This window comes from Pseudophryne corroboree, unplaced genomic scaffold (genome assembly GCF_028390025.1).
Source record: "Pseudophryne corroboree isolate aPseCor3 unplaced genomic scaffold, aPseCor3.hap2 scaffold_1538, whole genome shotgun sequence".
Lineage (NCBI taxonomy): Eukaryota > Metazoa > Chordata > Amphibia > Anura > Myobatrachidae > Pseudophryne > Pseudophryne corroboree.
Genome location: NW_026968170.1, coordinates 22,710 through 40,466, shown reverse-complemented (window position 1 = coordinate 40,466; position 17,757 = coordinate 22,710). Strand labels below are relative to the sequence as shown.

Below are 17,757 nucleotides of genomic sequence, written 5' to 3'. Positions count from 1 at the left end.
AAATTAAGTGGATTTTTGAAAGAAAACAATACTGTCAATATACTATTAAAACAAATTAAAATGGTAAAAGTTATTGTACTTTAAGTAAAAATAAAAGAGCAAAAATATCAATCCCAGTTTTGGATTACTTTAATTAACAAAAAAAAATGCATATAGCAGAGGATAGTTTCAATCTGCCTACCTCTGGGTTATGGACCCAGCATGCTTCCATTACAGTACTCTGCTGCACATGTAAGTGCAAGAGATCCTGAAGCACTCACTCATCATGGGAAAGTACCAATGTGTTTCTTCATTGGTTGATGGAAGAAACATCTTACAAAAACTCTCCACATTATTGACTTTTTAAAATGTTTCTAGGAATCGTTCTAGATGAATGCTTATTAGCCTTTGTCAGTAAGGACTTTTGCAAAGTGTTGCTGTGGCGCAATCAGTTACTGTGTAAGGCTATTAACCAAAAGGTTGGTGGTTCAATCCCACCCAGGGACGTAATTGACCTTGATATCAGATTTTGGTGATCTTTATGTAGACAAGTCAAAATTTCAAACCCCCTCTTATGGTGTAGGGTACCTGACCTTCTCTGATGTAATCAGAGTTAGATTTGATTCAGTGATTTTATAAAAACAGCTAGGAAGCACAATTTAGCAGTGGGTTGCAGAGAAAAAGAAATATGCTGGCAAAAAAATCCAATTGAGTGATTAAACAGCTCTTCATTTTCTGGCTTTATTTTTATGCTAACAAATTTGTTCTCTGAAAAGTGTCCACAAAGCCAAGTTTCTGATTAACACCTTTGTAGGGATGGTTTTTCACCTATTACTAAATTAAACTTGCTTCATTGGAAAGGCAGCAAGATGCATCCTCATTTGAATATCTACTGAAATAATACAGGTTGACACCAGGAAACATTAACGCCACTGCATCCTTGCTGCTTTCTCATGTGGAAGTCTGTTTAATGTGAAAACAAGGTGATATCTAATTAGCACACAGGTAAGGAATTAAGAAAATCTTTATTTAAGGGTGAAGATGTTTCTCACAAAATCGTTGCCCCAATGCATCATTGAAATTCAAGCTGGAAAGATGATTTTAATATATCACTTGTACATTTTGTATTGCTCTTCTGGTGACAATGTAGTTTGTTTTTGTCAATTACCATTTTAATAATCGGGTAAAGAAAATTAAGTGGATTTTTGAAAGAAAACAATACTGTCAATATACTATTAAAACAAATGAAAATGGTAAAAGTTATTGTACTTAAAGTAAAAATAAAAGAGCAAAAATATCAATCCCAGTTTTGGATTACTTTAATTAACAAAAAAAAACGCATATAGCAGAGGATAGTTTCAATCTGCCTACCTCTGGGTTATGGACCCAGCATGCTTCCATTACAGTACTCTGCTGCACATGTAATTGCAAGAGATCCTGAAGTACTCACTCATCATGGGAAAGTACCAATGTGTTTCTTCATTGGTTGATGGAAGAAACATCTTACAAAAACTCTCCAGATTATTGACTACTTAAAGTTTTTCTAGGAAACGTTCTAGATGAATGCTTATTAGCCTTTGTCAGTATGTACTTTTGCAAAGTGTCGCTGTGGCGCAATCAGTTAGTGTGTACGGCTATTAACCAAAAGGTTGGTGGTTCAATCCCACCCAGGGATGTAATTGACCTTGTTATCAGATTTTGGTGATCTTTAAGTAGACAAGTCAAAATTTCAAAAACCCCTGTTATGGTGTAGGGTACCTGGCCTTCTCTGATGTAATCAGAGTTAGATTTGATTCAGTGATTTTATAAAAACAGCTAGGAAGCACAATTTAGCAGTGGTTTGCAGAGAAAAAGAAATATGCTGGCAAAAAAATCCAATTGAGTGATTAAACAGCTCTTCATTTTCTGGCTTTATTTTTATGCTAACAAATTTGTTCTCTGAAAAGTGTCCACAAAGCCAAGTATCTGATTAACATCTTTGTAGGGATGGTTTTTCACCTATTACTAAATTAAACTTGCTTCATTGGAAAGGCAGCAAGATGCATCCTCATTTCAATATCTACTGAAATAATACAGGTTGACACCAGGAAACATTAACGCCACTGCATCCTTGCTGCTTTCTCATGTGGAAGTCTGTTTAATGTGAAAACAAGGTGATATCTAATTAGCACACAGGTAAGGAATTAAGAAAATCTTTATTTAAGGGTGAAGATGTTTCTCACAAAATCGTTGCCCCAATGCATCATTGAAATTCAAGCTGGAAAGATGATTTTAATATATCACTTGTACATTTTGTATTGCTCTTCTGGTGACAATGTAGTTTGTTTTTGTCAATTACCATTTTAATAATAGGGTAAAGAAAATTAAGTGGATTTTTGAAAGAAAACAATACTGTCAATATACTATTAAAACAAATTAAAATGGTAAAAGTTATTGTACTTTAAGTAAAAATAAAAGAGCAAAAATATCAATCCCAGTTTTGGATTACTTTAATTAACAAAAAAAAAATGCATATAGCAGAGGATAGTTTCAATCTGCCTACCTCTGGGTTAAGGGGCCCAGCATGCTTCCATTGCAGTACTCTGCTGCACATGTAAGTGCAAGAGATCCTGAAGCACTCACTCATCATGGGAAAGTACCAATGCGTTTCTTCATTGGTTGATGGAAGAAACATCTTACAAAAACTCTCCAGATTATTGACTTTTTAAAGTTTTCTAGGAAACGTTCTAGATGAATGCTTATTAGCCTTTGTCAGTATGTACTTTTGCAAAGTGTCTCTGTGGTGTAATCGGTTAGTGTGTCTGGTTATTAACCAAAGGGTTGGTGGTTCAATCCCACCCAGGGATGTTATTGACCTTGTCATCAGATTTTGGTGATCTTTAAGTAGACAAGTCAAAATTTCAAACCCCCTCTTATGGTGTAGGGTACCTGGCCTACTCTGATGTAATCAGAGTTAGATTTGATTAAGTGATTTTATCAAAAAACAGCTAGGAAGCACAATTTAGCAGTGGTTTGCAGAGAAAATGAAATATGCTGGCAGAAAAATCCAATTGAGTGATTAAACAGCTCTTCATTTTCTGGCTTTATTTTTATGCTAACTAATTTGTTCTCTGAAAAGTGTCCACAAAGCCAAGTATCGGATTAACATCTTTGTAGGGATGGTTTTTCACCTATTACTAAATTAAACTTGCTTCATTGGAAAGGCAGCAAGATGCATCCTCATTTCAATATCTACTGAAATAATACAGGTTGACACCAGGAAACATTAACGCCACTGCATCCTTGCTGCTTTCTCATGTGGAAGTCTGTTTAATGTGAAAACAAGGTGATATCTAATTAGCACACAGGTAAGGAATTAAGAAAATCTTTATTTAAGGGTAAGATGTTTCTCACAAAATCGTTGCCCCAATGCATCATTGAAATTCAAGCTGGAAAGATGATTTTAATATATCACTTGTACATTTTGTATTGCTCTTCTGGTGACAATGTAGTTTGTTTTTGTCAATTACCATTTTAATAATCGGGTAAAGAAAATTAAGTGGATTTTTGAAAGAAAACAATACTGTCTATATACTATTAAAACAAATTAAAAAGGTAAAAGTTATTGTACTTTAAGTAAAATAAAAAGAGCAAAAATATCAATCCCAGTTTTGGATTACTTTAATTAACAAAAAAAATGCATATAGCAGAGGATAATTTCAATCTGCCTACCTCTGGGTTATGGACCCAGCATGCTTCCATTACAGTACTCTGCTGCACATGTAAGTGCAAGAGATCCTGAAGCACTCACTCATCATGGGAAAGTACCAATGTGTTTCTTTATTGGTTGATGGAAGAAACATCTTACAAAAACTCTCCAGATTATTGACTATTTAAAGTTTTTCTAGGAAACGTTCTAGATGAATGCTTATTAGCCTTTGTCAGTATGTACTTTCACAAAGTGTCGCTGTAGCGCTATCAGTTAGTGTGTACGGCTATTAACCAAAAAGTTGGTGGTTCAATCCCACCCAGGGACGTAATTGACCTTGTGATCAGATTTTGGTGATATTTAAGTAGACAAGTCAAAATTTCAAACCCTCTCTTATGGTGTAGGGTACCTGGCCTACTCTGATGTAATCAGTTAGATTTGATTAAGTGATTTTATGAAAAAAAACAGCTAGGAAACACAATTTAGCAGTGGGTTGCAGAGAAAAAGAAATATGCTGGCAGAAAAATCCAATTGAGTGATTAAACAGCTCTTCATTTTCTGGCTTTATTTTTATGCTAACAAATTTGTTCTCTGAAAAGAGTCCACAAAGCCAAGTATCTGATTAACACCTTTGTAGGGATGGTTTTTCACCTATTACTAAATTAAACATGCTTCATTGGAAAGGCAGCAATATGCATCCTCATTTCAATATCTACTGAAATAATACAGGTTGACACCAGGAAACATTAACGCCACTGCATCCTTGCTGCTTTCTCATGTGGAAGTCTGTTTAATGTGAAAACAAGGTGATATCTAATTAGCACACAGGTAAGGAATTAAGAAAATCTTTATTTAAGGGTGAAGAGGTTTCTCACAAAATCGTTGCCCCAATGCATCATTGAAATTCAAGCTGGAAAGATGATTTTAATATATCACTTGTACATTTTGTATTGCTCTTCTGGTGACAATGTAGTTTGTTTTTGTCAATTACCATTTGAATAATAGGGTAAAGAAAATTAAGTGGATTTTTGAAAGAAAACAATACTGTCAATATACTATTAAAACAAATTAAAATGGTAAAAGTTATTGTACTTTAAGTAAAAATAAAAGAGCAAAAATATCAATCCCAGTTTTGGATTACTTTAATTAACAAAAAAAAAATGCATATAGCAGAGGATAGTTTCAATCTGCCTACCTCTGGGTTAAGGGGCCCAGCATGCTTCCATTGCAGTACTCTGCTGCACATGTAAGTGCAAGAGATCCTGAAGCACTCACTCATCATGGGAAAGTACCAATGCGTTTCTTCATTGGTTGATGGAAGAAACATCTTACAAAAACTCTCCAGATTATTGACTTTTTAAAGTTTTCTAGGAAACGTTCTATCGGATTAACAAAGATGTTAATCCGATACTTGGCTTTGTGGACACTTTTCAGAGAACAAATTAGTTAGCATAAAAATAAAGCCAGAAAATGAAGAGCTGTTTAATCACTCAATTGGATTTTTCTGCCAGCATATTTCATTTTCTCTGCAAACCACTGCTAAATTGTGCTTCCTAGCTGTTTTTTGATAAAATCACTTAATCAAATCTAACTCTGATTACATCAGAGTAGGCCAGGTACCCTACACCATAAGAGGGGGTTTGAAATTTTGACTTTTTTTTGTTAATTAAAGTAATCCAAAACTGGGATTGATATTTTTGCTCTTTTATTTTTACTTAAAGTACAATAACTTTTACCATTTTCATTTGTTTTAATAGTATATTGACAGTATTGTTTTCTTTCAAAAATCCACTTAATTTTCTTTACCCGATTATTAAAATGGTAATTGACAAAAACAAACTACATTGTCACCAGAAGAGCAATACAAAATGTACAAGTGATATATTAAAATCATCTTTCCAGCTTGAATTTCAATGATGCATTGGGGCAACGATTTTGTGAGAAACATCTTCACCCTTAAATAAAGATTTTCTTAATTCCTTACCTGTGTGCTAATTAGATATCACCTTGTTTTCACATTAAACAGACTTCCACATGAGAAAGCAGCAAGGATGCAGTGGCGTTAATGTTTCCTGGTGTCAACCTGTATTATTTCAGTAGATATTCAAATGAGGATGCATCTTGCTGCCTTTCCAATGAAGCAAGTTTAATTTAGTAATAGGTGAAAAACCATCCCTACAAAGGTGTTAATCAGAAACTTGGCTTTGTGGACACTTTTCAGAGAACAAATTTGTTAGCATAAAAATAAAGCCAGAAAATGAAGAGCTGTTTAATCACTCAATTGGATTTTTTTGCCAGCATATTTCTTTTTCTCTGCAACCCACTGCTAAATTGTGCTTCCTAGCTGTTTTTATAAAATCACTGAATCAAATCTAACTCTGATTACATCAGAGAAGGTCAGGTACCCTACACCATAAGAGGGGGTTTGAAATTTTGACTTGTCTACATAAAGATCACCAAAATCTGATAACAAGGTCAATTACGTCCCTGGGTGGGATTGAACCACCAACCTTTTGGTTAATAGCCTTACACAGTAACTGATTGCACCACAGCAACACTTTGCAAAAGTCCTTACTGACAAAGGCTAATAAGCATTCATCTAGAACGATTCCTAGAAACATTTTAAAAAGTCAATAATGTGGAGAGTTTTTGTAAGATGTTTCTTCCATCAACCAATGAAGAAACACATTGGTACTTTCCCATGATGAGTGAGTGCTTCAGGATCTCTTGCACTTACATGTGCAGCAGAGTACTGTAATGGAAGCATGCTGGGTCCATAACCCAGAGGTAGGCAGATTGAAACTATCCTCTGCTATATGCATTTTTTTTTGTTAATTAAAGTAATCCAAAACTGGGATTGATATTTTTGCTCTTTTATTTTTACTTAAAGTACAATAACTTTTACCATTTTAATTTGTTTTAATAGTATATTGACAGTATTGTTTTCTTTCAAAAATCCAATTAATTTTCTTTACCCGATTATTAAAATGGTAATTGACAAAAACAAACTACATTGTCACCAGAAGAGCAATACAAAATGTACAAATGATATATTAAAATCATCTTTCCAGCTTGAATTTCAATGATGCATTGGGGCAACGATTTTGTGAGAAACATCTTCACCCTTAAATAAAGATTTTCTTAATTCCTTACCTGTGTGCTAATTAGATATCACCTTGTTTTCACATTAAACAGACTTCCACATGAGAAAGCAGCAAGGATGCAGTGGCGTTAATGTTTCCTGGTGTCAACCTGTATTATTTCAGTAGATATTGAAATGAGGATGCATCTTGCTGCCTTTCCAATGAAGCAAGTTTAATTTAGTAATAGGTGAAAAACCATCCCTACAAAGATGTTAATCAGATACTTGGCTTTGTGGACACTTTTCAGAGAACAAATTTGTTAGCATAAAAATAAAGCCAGAAAATGAAGAGCTATTTAATCACTCAATTGGATTTTTTTGCCAGCATATTTCTTTTTCTCTGCAACCCACTGCTAAATTGTGCTTCCTAGCTGTTTTTATAAAATCACTGAATCAAATCTAACTCTGATTACATCAGAGAAGGCCAGGTACCCTACACCATAACAGGGGTTTTCGAAATTTTGACTTGTCTACATAAAGATCACCAAAATCGGATAACAAGGTCAATTACATCCCTGGGTGGGATTGAACCACCAACCTTTTGGTTAATAGCCTTACACAGTAACTGATTGCGCCACAGCAACACTGCAAAAGTCCATACTGACAAAGGCTAATAAGCATTCATCTAGAACGATTCCTAGAAACATTTTAAAAAGTCAATAATGTGGAGAGTTTTTGTAAGATGTTTCTTCCATCAACCAATGAAGAAACACATTGGTACTTTCCCATGATGAGTGAGTGCTTCAGGATCTCTTGCACTTACATGTGCAGCAGAGGACTGTAATGGAAGCATGCTGGGTCCATAACCCAGAGGTAGGCAGATTGAAACTATCCTCTGCTATATGCATTTTTTTTTTGTTAATTAAAGTAATCCAAAACTGGTATTGATATTTTTGCTCTTTTATTTTTACTTAAAGTACAATAACTTTTACCATTTTAATTTGTTTTAATAGTATATTGACAGTATTGTTTTCTTTCAAAAATCCACTTAATTTTCTTTACCCGATTATTAAAATGGTAATTGACAAAAACAAACTACATTGTCACCAGAAGAGCAATACAAAATGTACAAGTGATATATTAAAATCATCTTTCCAGCTTGAATTTCAATGATGCATTGGGGCAACGATTTTGTGAGAAACATCTTACCCTTAAATAAAGATTTTCTTAATTCCTTACCTGTGTGCTAATTAGATATCACCTTGTTTTCACATTAAACAGACTTCCACATGAGAAAGCAGCAAGGATGCAGTGGCGTTAATGTTTCCTGGTGTCAACCTGTATTATTTCAGTAGATATTGAAATGAGGATGCATCTTGCTGCCTTTCCAATGAAGCAAGTTTAATTTAGTAATAGGTGAAAAACCATCCCTACAAAGATGTTAATCAGATACTTGGCTTTGTGGACACTTTTCAGAGAACAAATTTGTTAGCATAAAAATAAAGCCAGAAAATGAAGAGCTGTTTAATCACTCAATTGGATTTTTTTGCCAGCATATTTATTTTTCTCTGCAAACCACTGCTAAATTGTGCTTCCTAGCTGTTTTTATAAAATCACTGAATCAAATCTAACTCTGATTACATCAGAGAAGGCCAGGTACCCTACACCATAACAGGGGTTTTTGAAATTTTGACTTGTCTACTTAAAGATCACCAAAATCTGATAACAAGGTCAATTACATCCCTGGGTGGGATTGAACCACCAACCTTTTGGTTAATAGCCGTACACACTAACTGATTGCGCCACAGCGACACTTTGCAAAAGTACATACTGACAAAGGCTAATAAGCATTCATCTAGAACGTTTCCTAGAAAAACTTTAAATAGTCAATAATCTGGAGAGTTTTTGTAAGATGTTTCTTCCATCAACCAATGAAGAAACACATTGGTACTTTCCCATGATGAGTAAGTACTTCAGGATCTCTTGCAATTACATGTGCAGCAGAGTACTGTAATGGAAGCATGCTGGGTCCATAGCCCAGAGGTAGGCAGATTGAAACTATCCTCTGCTATATGCGTTTTTTTTTGTTAATTAAAGTAATCCAAAACTGGGATTGATATTTTTGCTCTTTTATTTTTACTTAAAGTACAATAACTTTTACCATTTTCATTTGTTTTAATAGTATATTGACAGTATTGTTTTCTTTCAAAAATCCACTTAATTTTCTTTACCCGATTATTAAAATGGTAATTGACAAAAACAAACTACATTGTCACCAGAAGAGCAATACAAAATGTACAAGTGTTATATTAAAATCATCTTTCCAGCTTGAATTTCAATGATGCATTGGGGCAACGATTTTGTGAGAAACATCTTCACCCTTAAATAAAGATTTTCTTAATTCCTTACCTGTGTGCTAATTAGATATCACCTTGTTTTCACATTAAACAGACTTCCACATGAGAAAGCAGCAAGGATGCAGTGGCGTTAATGTTTCCTGGTGTCAACCTGTATTATTTCAGTAGATATTGAAATGAGGATGCATCTTGCTGCCTTTCCAATGAAGCAAGTTTAATTTAGTAATAGGTGAAAAACCATCCCTACAAAGATGTTAATCAGATACTTGGCTTTGTGGACACTTTTCAGAGAACAAATTTGTTAGCATAAAAATAAAGCCAGAAAATGAAGAGCTGTTTAATCACTCAATTGGATTTTTTTGCCAGCATATTTCTTTTTCTCTGCAAACCACTGCTAAATTGTGCTTCCTAGCTGTTTTTATAAAATCACTGAATCAAATCTAACTCTGATTACATCAGAGAAGGCCAGGTACCCAACACCATAACAGGGGTTTTTGAAATTTTGACTTGTCTACTTAAAGATTTCCAGCAAATGCACACCACCAGCTGCTGGTCTGGACACAAAACAATGCCCACAATTGAAGGCTCAAAATGCCCAACTACAGGATTAATGTAAGTAGTGAATTTAGGAATGAGTTTAGAAGTAGGAAATTAAGTTAGTTCACAAGTACATTCAAATTCAGATCTAAAGACTAGGTAGGCCTCACGTCCTGGCAGCACCCAGCATTTAAAAATGCCTTGATTATAGGTAGGGAATTAAATGTAGATAAGAAGTAGACACAAAAGAAGACTCCACAGAGCAATTATCAGGTGTCTTTATCAATTTTTGCATTTAAAAAATCAAGCAATTAGGGAACACAATGTTGCGACAATGTAACCCTATTTGCAAAATAGTACTAAATAAGTTTGTCGATGTAAGACATTTGCAAAGGCGCAAACAAAACACGCTGGAAAATGCAACTGAATCTGTTTTTGGAGGTTAGAATAGATGCAGGATCAAGTAGCTCAATGGGTAGGGTGTTTGATTAGAATTTAACAGGTTATAGGTTTGAATCCTGGGTATGATAGTTTGAGGTGTTATTTAATAAAGTATGTTTATATATTAGTCACACATGGCTTACTTGTACAAATGGCATGTCACCAGTTAGTGCTGACTGCTGATATGCCATTTACACAAACATGCCATGTGTGACTGTATATGCATTTAAGGAGGGCACCCCTGCAATACCACAAACCATTGAGTGTCAAGTATACTAGATATATCTTCATATCTCATGTGCTTTCTCTGAGACCAATCTTGTTATGCCCCTTCCCCACAAGGCATGCGCCTTTTGTCCATATTGCAAAAATGGGGGGGAGGGCATATAATTCTCTGTCACAGGGCACCAAAAAGTCTAGTTATGGCTCTGGTATGCATTATGTAATCTGGCAGACCATCTCTCCAACACTGGCTGGTTGGAATAGAAATCCGGTTATCTATGTGAGCAAATGACCATCAACGATTTACTCTCAAACACTAAAAAATGGACAAAAATGGTCCCCTAAACAAATTGGTTAAATTTTGGGTTTAACCAATTTGTGTAATGACCATTTTTGACCACTTTTCTAGTGTTTGGGAGCAAATGGTTAATTGACATTTGCTCCTATACATTACCAGATTTTCATTCCATCCATCCAGACTGGATAGATAGCCTGACAGATAATTGTGTAGTGTACGCCCAGGATAACTGTTAGTCATGCTTTATTTTATGGCGGCACATAAATGGGTGGACAGATCCAGGGCAAGCACTGCCCACTCATGCATAGTTGTCAACTGATGTGAAGTTCCAGGGGGCAATCTCAGTTATAAAGAGAAGTATCTGGAAATTGTCCCTAGTTAAAAAAAAAAAAAAATTTTTTATCAACTCCATTTATTTAGTATGATATCCCAGGTGATAGGATGCCGGCAGTCAGAACAACATACTTTATTAAATAACACATCTCAAACTACCATACCCAGGATTCAAACCTATAACCTGTTGAATTCTAATCAAACACCCTACCTATTGAGCTATTTGATCCTGCATAAAAATTGTGAACATTATATGAAGCTATTGGTACTTTGCAAAAAAAAAGAATCAGCATTACAACGCAGCAGATCCATGCAGTTTGCAGCCACACACTACATGTATCTGCTCAGCCACAATGCTGATTATTTCTTCACAAAGTACAAGGTGAGCTCCAAACAGAATTCTCTAGCTTAGAATTATACCTTTCTTTGCCAAACCTAGAAGTCGGGCCCCCCACCCTGGGATCCCCCAGAGGGAGGCCTGCACCGTCATGCGGCAGGCTTGTCCGTTTTGGAAGCAGGCTGATGGGCAGCCCAGGATTGCTTCAGTCTGGGCTTGGCAGGTCTGGAAACATGAGCTTGCTTTGGGTATGCCTGACCTTGGGTACGCTTTACCTGGAGGATGAAAGGGCCAAGAAAAGTACTTTTAGCCTTCTGCCTGGTAGGAGTCATACTAGGTAGGCAAGCTGTTTTAGCAGTAGCCAGATCAGCTACAATCTTATTGAGGTCTTCTCCAAAAGGAGATTCAACTGAGGCAGCACAAGGGAACTCTCATCTGGGGACAACAACTGCAGGGAGAACACATATTTTCAGATGAACATGGTAGGGCAGAAGGCTGCCTAATACTGAAGCACCCCCAAACAACAAATCAAATGCAACTTACTTGACAGAGATGTGCCTGAGCAACGGCCCTCCCCAGCCCTATCCCAAATCATACTTATTTTGCATAGGAGATACCATGGTCATGAAGATTGTTCTCCCAGGGTTAGGTTCATTCATTGCATTCTGGGTATGCTGACCCCTGTGATTTCCCCAAATGTGGGAAACTCGACTGCATTATTTGTGGTAGTGGGGGACTGTGTTTGTGCTTTCCTCTGGTCAGCTCTGGTAAAAGTCAGATTTCTTTGTCTCAGATCTTCCTCTAGCCTTTGTCTTCTTTCGAGAGTTCCCTTGTGCTGCCTCAGTTGGATCTCCTTCACTTGACAGGGGGGTGCCCGAGCAGCGACCCTCCCCAGCTCTAGCCCAACTCCTACTTACCTGCCAGGTGAGATACTATGATCATGAAGTTGCTTCTCCCAGGGCAAGGCTCACCCATTGCACTCTGGGTGTGCTGCCCCTGCGATTTCCCCAAATGTGGGAAACTTGACTGCATAATTTGAGTTTTCCCTGGTCGGCTCTCATGTAATTCAGATCTCTTTGTCTCAGGTCTCTCTCCAGCCTAGTTTGCTGTCTGGTTCCACTTCTTTTTTCTTGAGCCCCTCCCTTCTATACCCTTGTGCACTATCCTGACTTCTCCTCCCGTCTGCTTACTTTGTGCCTCCCAATGCACAATGCAAACTACGGGTAGTGCTGCAGGGCCCACACCCTTTTACTTGCTTTACAGAGCAGCTCTGGAGCTGTTACAGTGCCCAGCTGCTGCAAGAAATCAGCTTGAATGCTTCAGGGGCTGGGGAATGGCCAACATGAGCCCCACACCGAAGGAGGGTGGGGGTGCTTAATGCGAACTAGGGGTCATCCAAGCACCACAAAAGGCCTCCATGCCCTGCACGCTCCTTTTCTCTTTTCATATGCAGACGAGGGTTGAAGCCAACTTTGACCCACTGCTTGGATGACATCACCATATTCAAATCCATCTGCTGCAGGCCATCCCCCAGGAATGCTTGCACTAGTTGTTGCATTTGGTTTGTTGTTTGGGGGTGCTTCAGTATTAGGCAGCATTCTGCCACCCCATGTTCATCTGAAAATATGTGTTCTCCCTGCAGTTGTTGTCCCCAGATGAGAGTTCCCTTGTGCTGCCTCAGTTGAATCTCCTTTACTTGACAGAGATGTGCCTGAGCAACGGCCCTCCCCAGCCCTATCCCAAATCATACTTATTTTGCATAGGAGATACTATTGTCATGAAGATTGTTCTCCCAGGGTGAGGTTCATTCATTGCATTCTGGGTATGCTGACCCCTGTGATTTCCCCAAATGTGGGAAACTCGACTGCATTATTTGTGGTAGTGGTGGACTGTGTTTGTGCTTTCCTCTGGTCAGCTCTGGTAAAAGTCAGATTTCTTTGTCTCAGATCTTCCTCTAGCCTTGTTCTTCTTTTGAGAGTTCCCTTGTGCTGCCTCAGTTGGATCTCCTTCACTTGAAAGGTAGTGCCCGAGCAGCGACCCTCCCCAGCTCTAGCCCAACTCCTACTAACCTGCCAGGTGAGATACTATGATCATGAAGGTGCTTCTCCCAGGGCAAGGCTCACCCATTGCACTCTGGGTGTGCTGCCCCTTGCGATTTCCCCAAATGTGGGAAACTTGACTGCATAATTTGTGTTTCCCCTGGACGGCTCTCGTATAATTCAGATCTCTTTGTCTCAGGTCTCTCTCCAGCCTAGTATGCTGTCTGTTTCCACTTCTCTTTTCTTGAGCCCATCCCTTCTATAACCTTGTGCACTATCCTGACTTCTCCTCCCGTCTGCTTACTTTGTGCCTTCCAATGCACAATGCAAACTACAGGTAGTGCTGCAGGGCCCACACCCTTTTACTTGCCTTACAGAGCAGCTCTGGAGCTGTTACAGTACCCAGCTGCTGCAAGAAATCAGCTTGAATGCTTTAGGGGCTGGGGCATGGCCAACATAAGCCCCACACCGAAGGAGGGTGGGGGTGTTTAATGCGAACTAGGGGTCATCCAAGCGTCGCAAAAGGCCGCCATGCCCTGCATATCCCTTTTCTCTTTTCATAAGCAGACGAGGGATGAAGCCAACTTTGACCCACTGCTTGGATGACATCACTTGCTGCCTTTCCAGGTTGACACCAGGAAACATTAACGCCACTGCATCCTTGCTGCTTTCTCATGTGGAAGTCTGTTTAATGTGAAAACAAGGTGATATCTAATTAGCACACAGGTAAGGAATTAAGAAAATCTTTATTTAAGGGTAAGATGTTTCTCACAAAATCGTTGCCCCAATGCATCATTGAAATTCAAGCTGGAAAGATGATTTTAATATATCACTTGTACATTTTGTATTGCTCTTCTGGTGACAATGTAGTTTGTTTTTGTCAATTACCATTTTAATAATCGGGTAAAGAAAATTAAGTGGATTTTTGAAAGAAAACAATACTGTCTATATACTATTAAAACAAATTAAAAAGGTAAAAGTTATTGTACTTTAAGTAAAATAAAAAGAGCAAAAATATCAATCCCAGTTTTGGATTACTTTAATTAACAAAAAAAATGCATATAGCAGAGGATAATTTCAATCTGCCTACCTCTGGGTTATGGACCCAGCATGCTTCCATTACAGTACTCTGCTGCACATGTAAGTGCAAGAGATCCTGAAGCACTCACTCATCATGGGAAAGTACCAATGTGTTTCTTCATTGGTTGATGGAAGAAACATCTTACAAAAACTCTCCAGATTATTGACTATTTAAAGTTTTTCTAGGAAACGTTCTAGATGAATGCTTATTAGCCTTTGTCAGTATGTACTTTCACAAAGTGTCGCTGTAGCGCAATCAGTTAGTGTGTACGGCTATTAACCAAAAAGTTGGTGGTTCAATCCCACCCAGGGACGTAATTGACCTTGTGATCAGATTTTGGTGATATTTAAGTAGACAAGTCAAAATTTCAAACCCTCTCTTATGGTGTAGGGTACCTGGCCTACTCTGATGTAATCAGTTAGATTTGATTAAGTGATTTTATGAAAAAAAACAGCTAGGAAACACAATTTAGCAGTGGGTTGCAGAGAAAAAGAAATATGCTGGCAGAAAAATCCAATTGAGTGATTAAACAGCTCTTCATTTTCTGGCTTTATTTTTATGCTAACAAATTTGTTCTCTGAAAAGAGTCCACAAAGCCAAGTATCTGATTAACACCTTTGTAGGGATGGTTTTTCACCTATTACTAAATTAAACATGCTTCATTGGAAAGGCAGCAATATGCATCCTCATTTCAATATCTACTGAAATAATACAGGTTGACACCAGGAAACATTAACGCCACTGCATCCTTGCTGCTTTCTCATGTGGAAGTCTGTTTAATGTGAAAGCAAGGTGATATCTAATTAGCACACAGGTAAGGAATTAAGAAAATCTTTATTTAAGGGTGAAGAGGTTTCTCACAAAATCGTTGCCCCAATGCATCATTGAAATTCAAGCTGGAAAGATGATTTTAATATATCACTTGTACATTTTGTATTGCTCTTCTGGTGACAATGTAGTTTGTTTTTGTCAATTACCATTTCAATAATAGGGTAAAGAAAATTAAGTGGATTTTTGAAAGAAAACAATACTGTCAATATACTATTAAAACAAATTAAAATAATAAAAGTTATTGTACTTTAAGTAAAAATAAAAGAGCAAAAATATCAATCCCAGTTTTGGATTACTTTAATTAACAAAAAAAAATGCATATAGCAGAGGATAGTTTCAATCTGCCTACCTCTGGGTTATGGGCCCAGCATGCTTCCATTGCAGTACTCTGCTGCACATGTAAGTGCAAGAGATCCTGAAGCACTCACTCATCATGGGAAAGTACCAATGTGTTTCTTCATTGGTTGATGGAAGAAACATCTTACAAAAACTCTCCAGATTATTGACTTTTTAAAGTTTTTCTAGGAAACGTTCTAGATGAATGCTTATTAGCCTTTGTCAGTATATAATTTTGCAATGTGTCTCTGTGGCGCAATCAGTTAGCGTGTTCGGTTATTAACCAAAAGGTTGGTGGTTCAATCCTACCCAGGGACGTAATTTACCTTGTTATCAGATTTTGGTGATCTTTAAGTAGACAAGTCAAAATTTCAAACCCCCTCTTATGGTGTAGGGTACCTGGCCTTCTCTGATGTAATCAGAGTTAGATTTGATTAAGTGATTTTATAAAAGAACAGCTAGGAAGCACAACTTAGCAGTGGGTTGCAGAGAAAAAGAAATACGCTTGCAGAAAAATCCAATTGAGTGATTAAACAGCTCTTCATTTTCTGGCTTTATTTTTATGCTAACAAATTTGTTCTCTGAAAAGTGTCCACAAAGCCAAGTATCTGATTAACACCTTTGTAGGGATGGTTTTTCACCTATTACTAAATTAAACTTGCTTCATTGGAAAGGCAGCAAGTGATGTCATCCAAGCAGTGGGTCAAAGTTGGCTTCATCCCTCGTCTGCTTATGAAAAGAGAAAAGGGATATGCAGGGCATGGCGGCCTTTTGCGACGCTTGGATGACCCCTAGTTCGCATTAAACACCCCCACCCTCCTTCGGTGTGGGGCTTATGTTGGCCATGCCCCAGCCCCTAAAGCATTCAAGCTGATTTCTTGCAGCAGCTGGGTACTGTAACAGCTCCAGAGCTGCTCTGTAAGGCAAGTAAAAGGGTGTGGGCCCTGCAGCACTACCTGTAGTTTGCATTGTGCATTGGAAGGCACAAAGTAAGCAGACGGGAGGAGAAGTCAGGATAGTGCACAAGGTTATAGAAGGGATGGGCTCAAGAAAAGAGAAGTGGAAACAGACAGCATACTAGGCTGGAGAGAGACCTGAGACAAAGAGATCTGAATTATACGAGAGCCGTCCAGGGGAAACACAAATTATGCAGTCAAGTTTCCCACATTTGGGGAAATCGCAAGGGGCAGCACACCCAGAGTGCAATGGGTGAGCCTTGCCCTGGGAGAAGCACCTTCATGATCATAGTATCTCACCTGGCAGGTTAGTAGGAGTTGGGCTAGAGCTGGGGAGGGTCGCTGCTCGGGCACTACCTTTCAAGTGAAGGAGATCCAACTGAGGCAGCACAAGGGAACTCTCAAAAGAAGAACAAGGCTAGAGGAAGATCTGAGCCAAAGAAATCTGACTTTTACCAGAGCTGACCAGAGGAAAGCACAAACACAGTCCACCACTACCACAAATAATGCAGTCGAGTTTCCCACATTTGGGGAAATCACAGGGGTCAGCATACCCAGAATGCAATGAATGAACCTCACCCTGGGAGAACAATCTTCATGACAATAGTATCTCCTATGCAAAATAAGTATGATTTGGGATAGGGCTGGGGAGGGCCGTTGCTCAGGCACATCTCTGTCAAGTAAAGGAGATTCAACTGAGGCAGCACAAGGGAACTCTCATCTGGGGACAACAACTGCAGGGAGAACACATATTTTCAGATGAACATGGGGTGGCAGAAGGCTGCCTAATACTGAAGCACCCCCAAACAACAAACCAAATGCAACAACTAGTGCAAGCATTCCTGGGGGATGGCCTGCAGCAGATGGATTTGAATATGGTGATGTCATCCAAGCAGTGGGTCAAAGTTGGCTTCAACCCTCGTCTGCATATGAAAAGAGAAAAGGAGCGTGCAGGGCATGGAGGCCTTTTGTGGTGCTTGGATGACCCCTAGTTCGCATTAAGCACCCCCACCCTCCTTCGGTGTGGGGCTCATGTTGGCCATTCCCCAGCCCCTGAAGCATTCAAGCTGATTTCTTGCAGCAGCTGGGCACTGTAACAGCTCCAGAGCTGCTCTGTAAAGCAAGTAAAAGGGTGTGGGCCCTGCAGCACTACCCGTAGTTTGCATTGTGCATTGGGAGGCACAAAGTAAGCAGACGGGAGGAGAAGTCAGGATAGTGCACAAGGGTATAGAAGGGAGGG

The 17,757-nt window shown here is 38.4% G+C and overlaps 6 non-coding genes across 6 annotated transcripts; 4 read left to right on the top strand and 2 right to left on the bottom strand.

The window, feature by feature from the left end:
• The first annotated feature begins 11,867 nt into the window (after positions 1 to 11,867).
• Positions 11,868 to 12,031, top strand: LOC135000400 (U1 spliceosomal RNA). Its single transcript, XR_010202315.1, has one exon. It is a non-coding gene; the product is annotated as a U1 spliceosomal RNA (small nuclear RNA).
• A 152-nt stretch (positions 12,032 to 12,183) lies between these two features.
• On the top strand, positions 12,184 to 12,346 carry LOC135000432 (U1 spliceosomal RNA). Its single transcript, XR_010202344.1, has one exon. It is a non-coding gene; the product is annotated as a U1 spliceosomal RNA (small nuclear RNA).
• Positions 12,347 to 13,020: 674 nt separating this feature from the next.
• On the top strand, positions 13,021 to 13,184 carry LOC135000407 (U1 spliceosomal RNA). Its single transcript, XR_010202321.1, has one exon. It is a non-coding gene; the product is annotated as a U1 spliceosomal RNA (small nuclear RNA).
• A 151-nt stretch (positions 13,185 to 13,335) lies between these two features.
• LOC135000424 (U1 spliceosomal RNA) lies at positions 13,336 to 13,499 on the top strand. Its single transcript, XR_010202336.1, has one exon. It is a non-coding gene; the product is annotated as a U1 spliceosomal RNA (small nuclear RNA).
• Positions 13,500 to 16,668: 3,169 nt separating this feature from the next.
• Positions 16,669 to 16,832, bottom strand: LOC135000423 (U1 spliceosomal RNA). Its single transcript, XR_010202335.1, has one exon. It is a non-coding gene; the product is annotated as a U1 spliceosomal RNA (small nuclear RNA).
• A 151-nt stretch (positions 16,833 to 16,983) lies between these two features.
• LOC135000406 (U1 spliceosomal RNA) lies at positions 16,984 to 17,147 on the bottom strand. The gene has a single exon (XR_010202320.1). It is a non-coding gene; the product is annotated as a U1 spliceosomal RNA (small nuclear RNA).
• Positions 17,148 to 17,757: the final 610 nt, after the last annotated feature.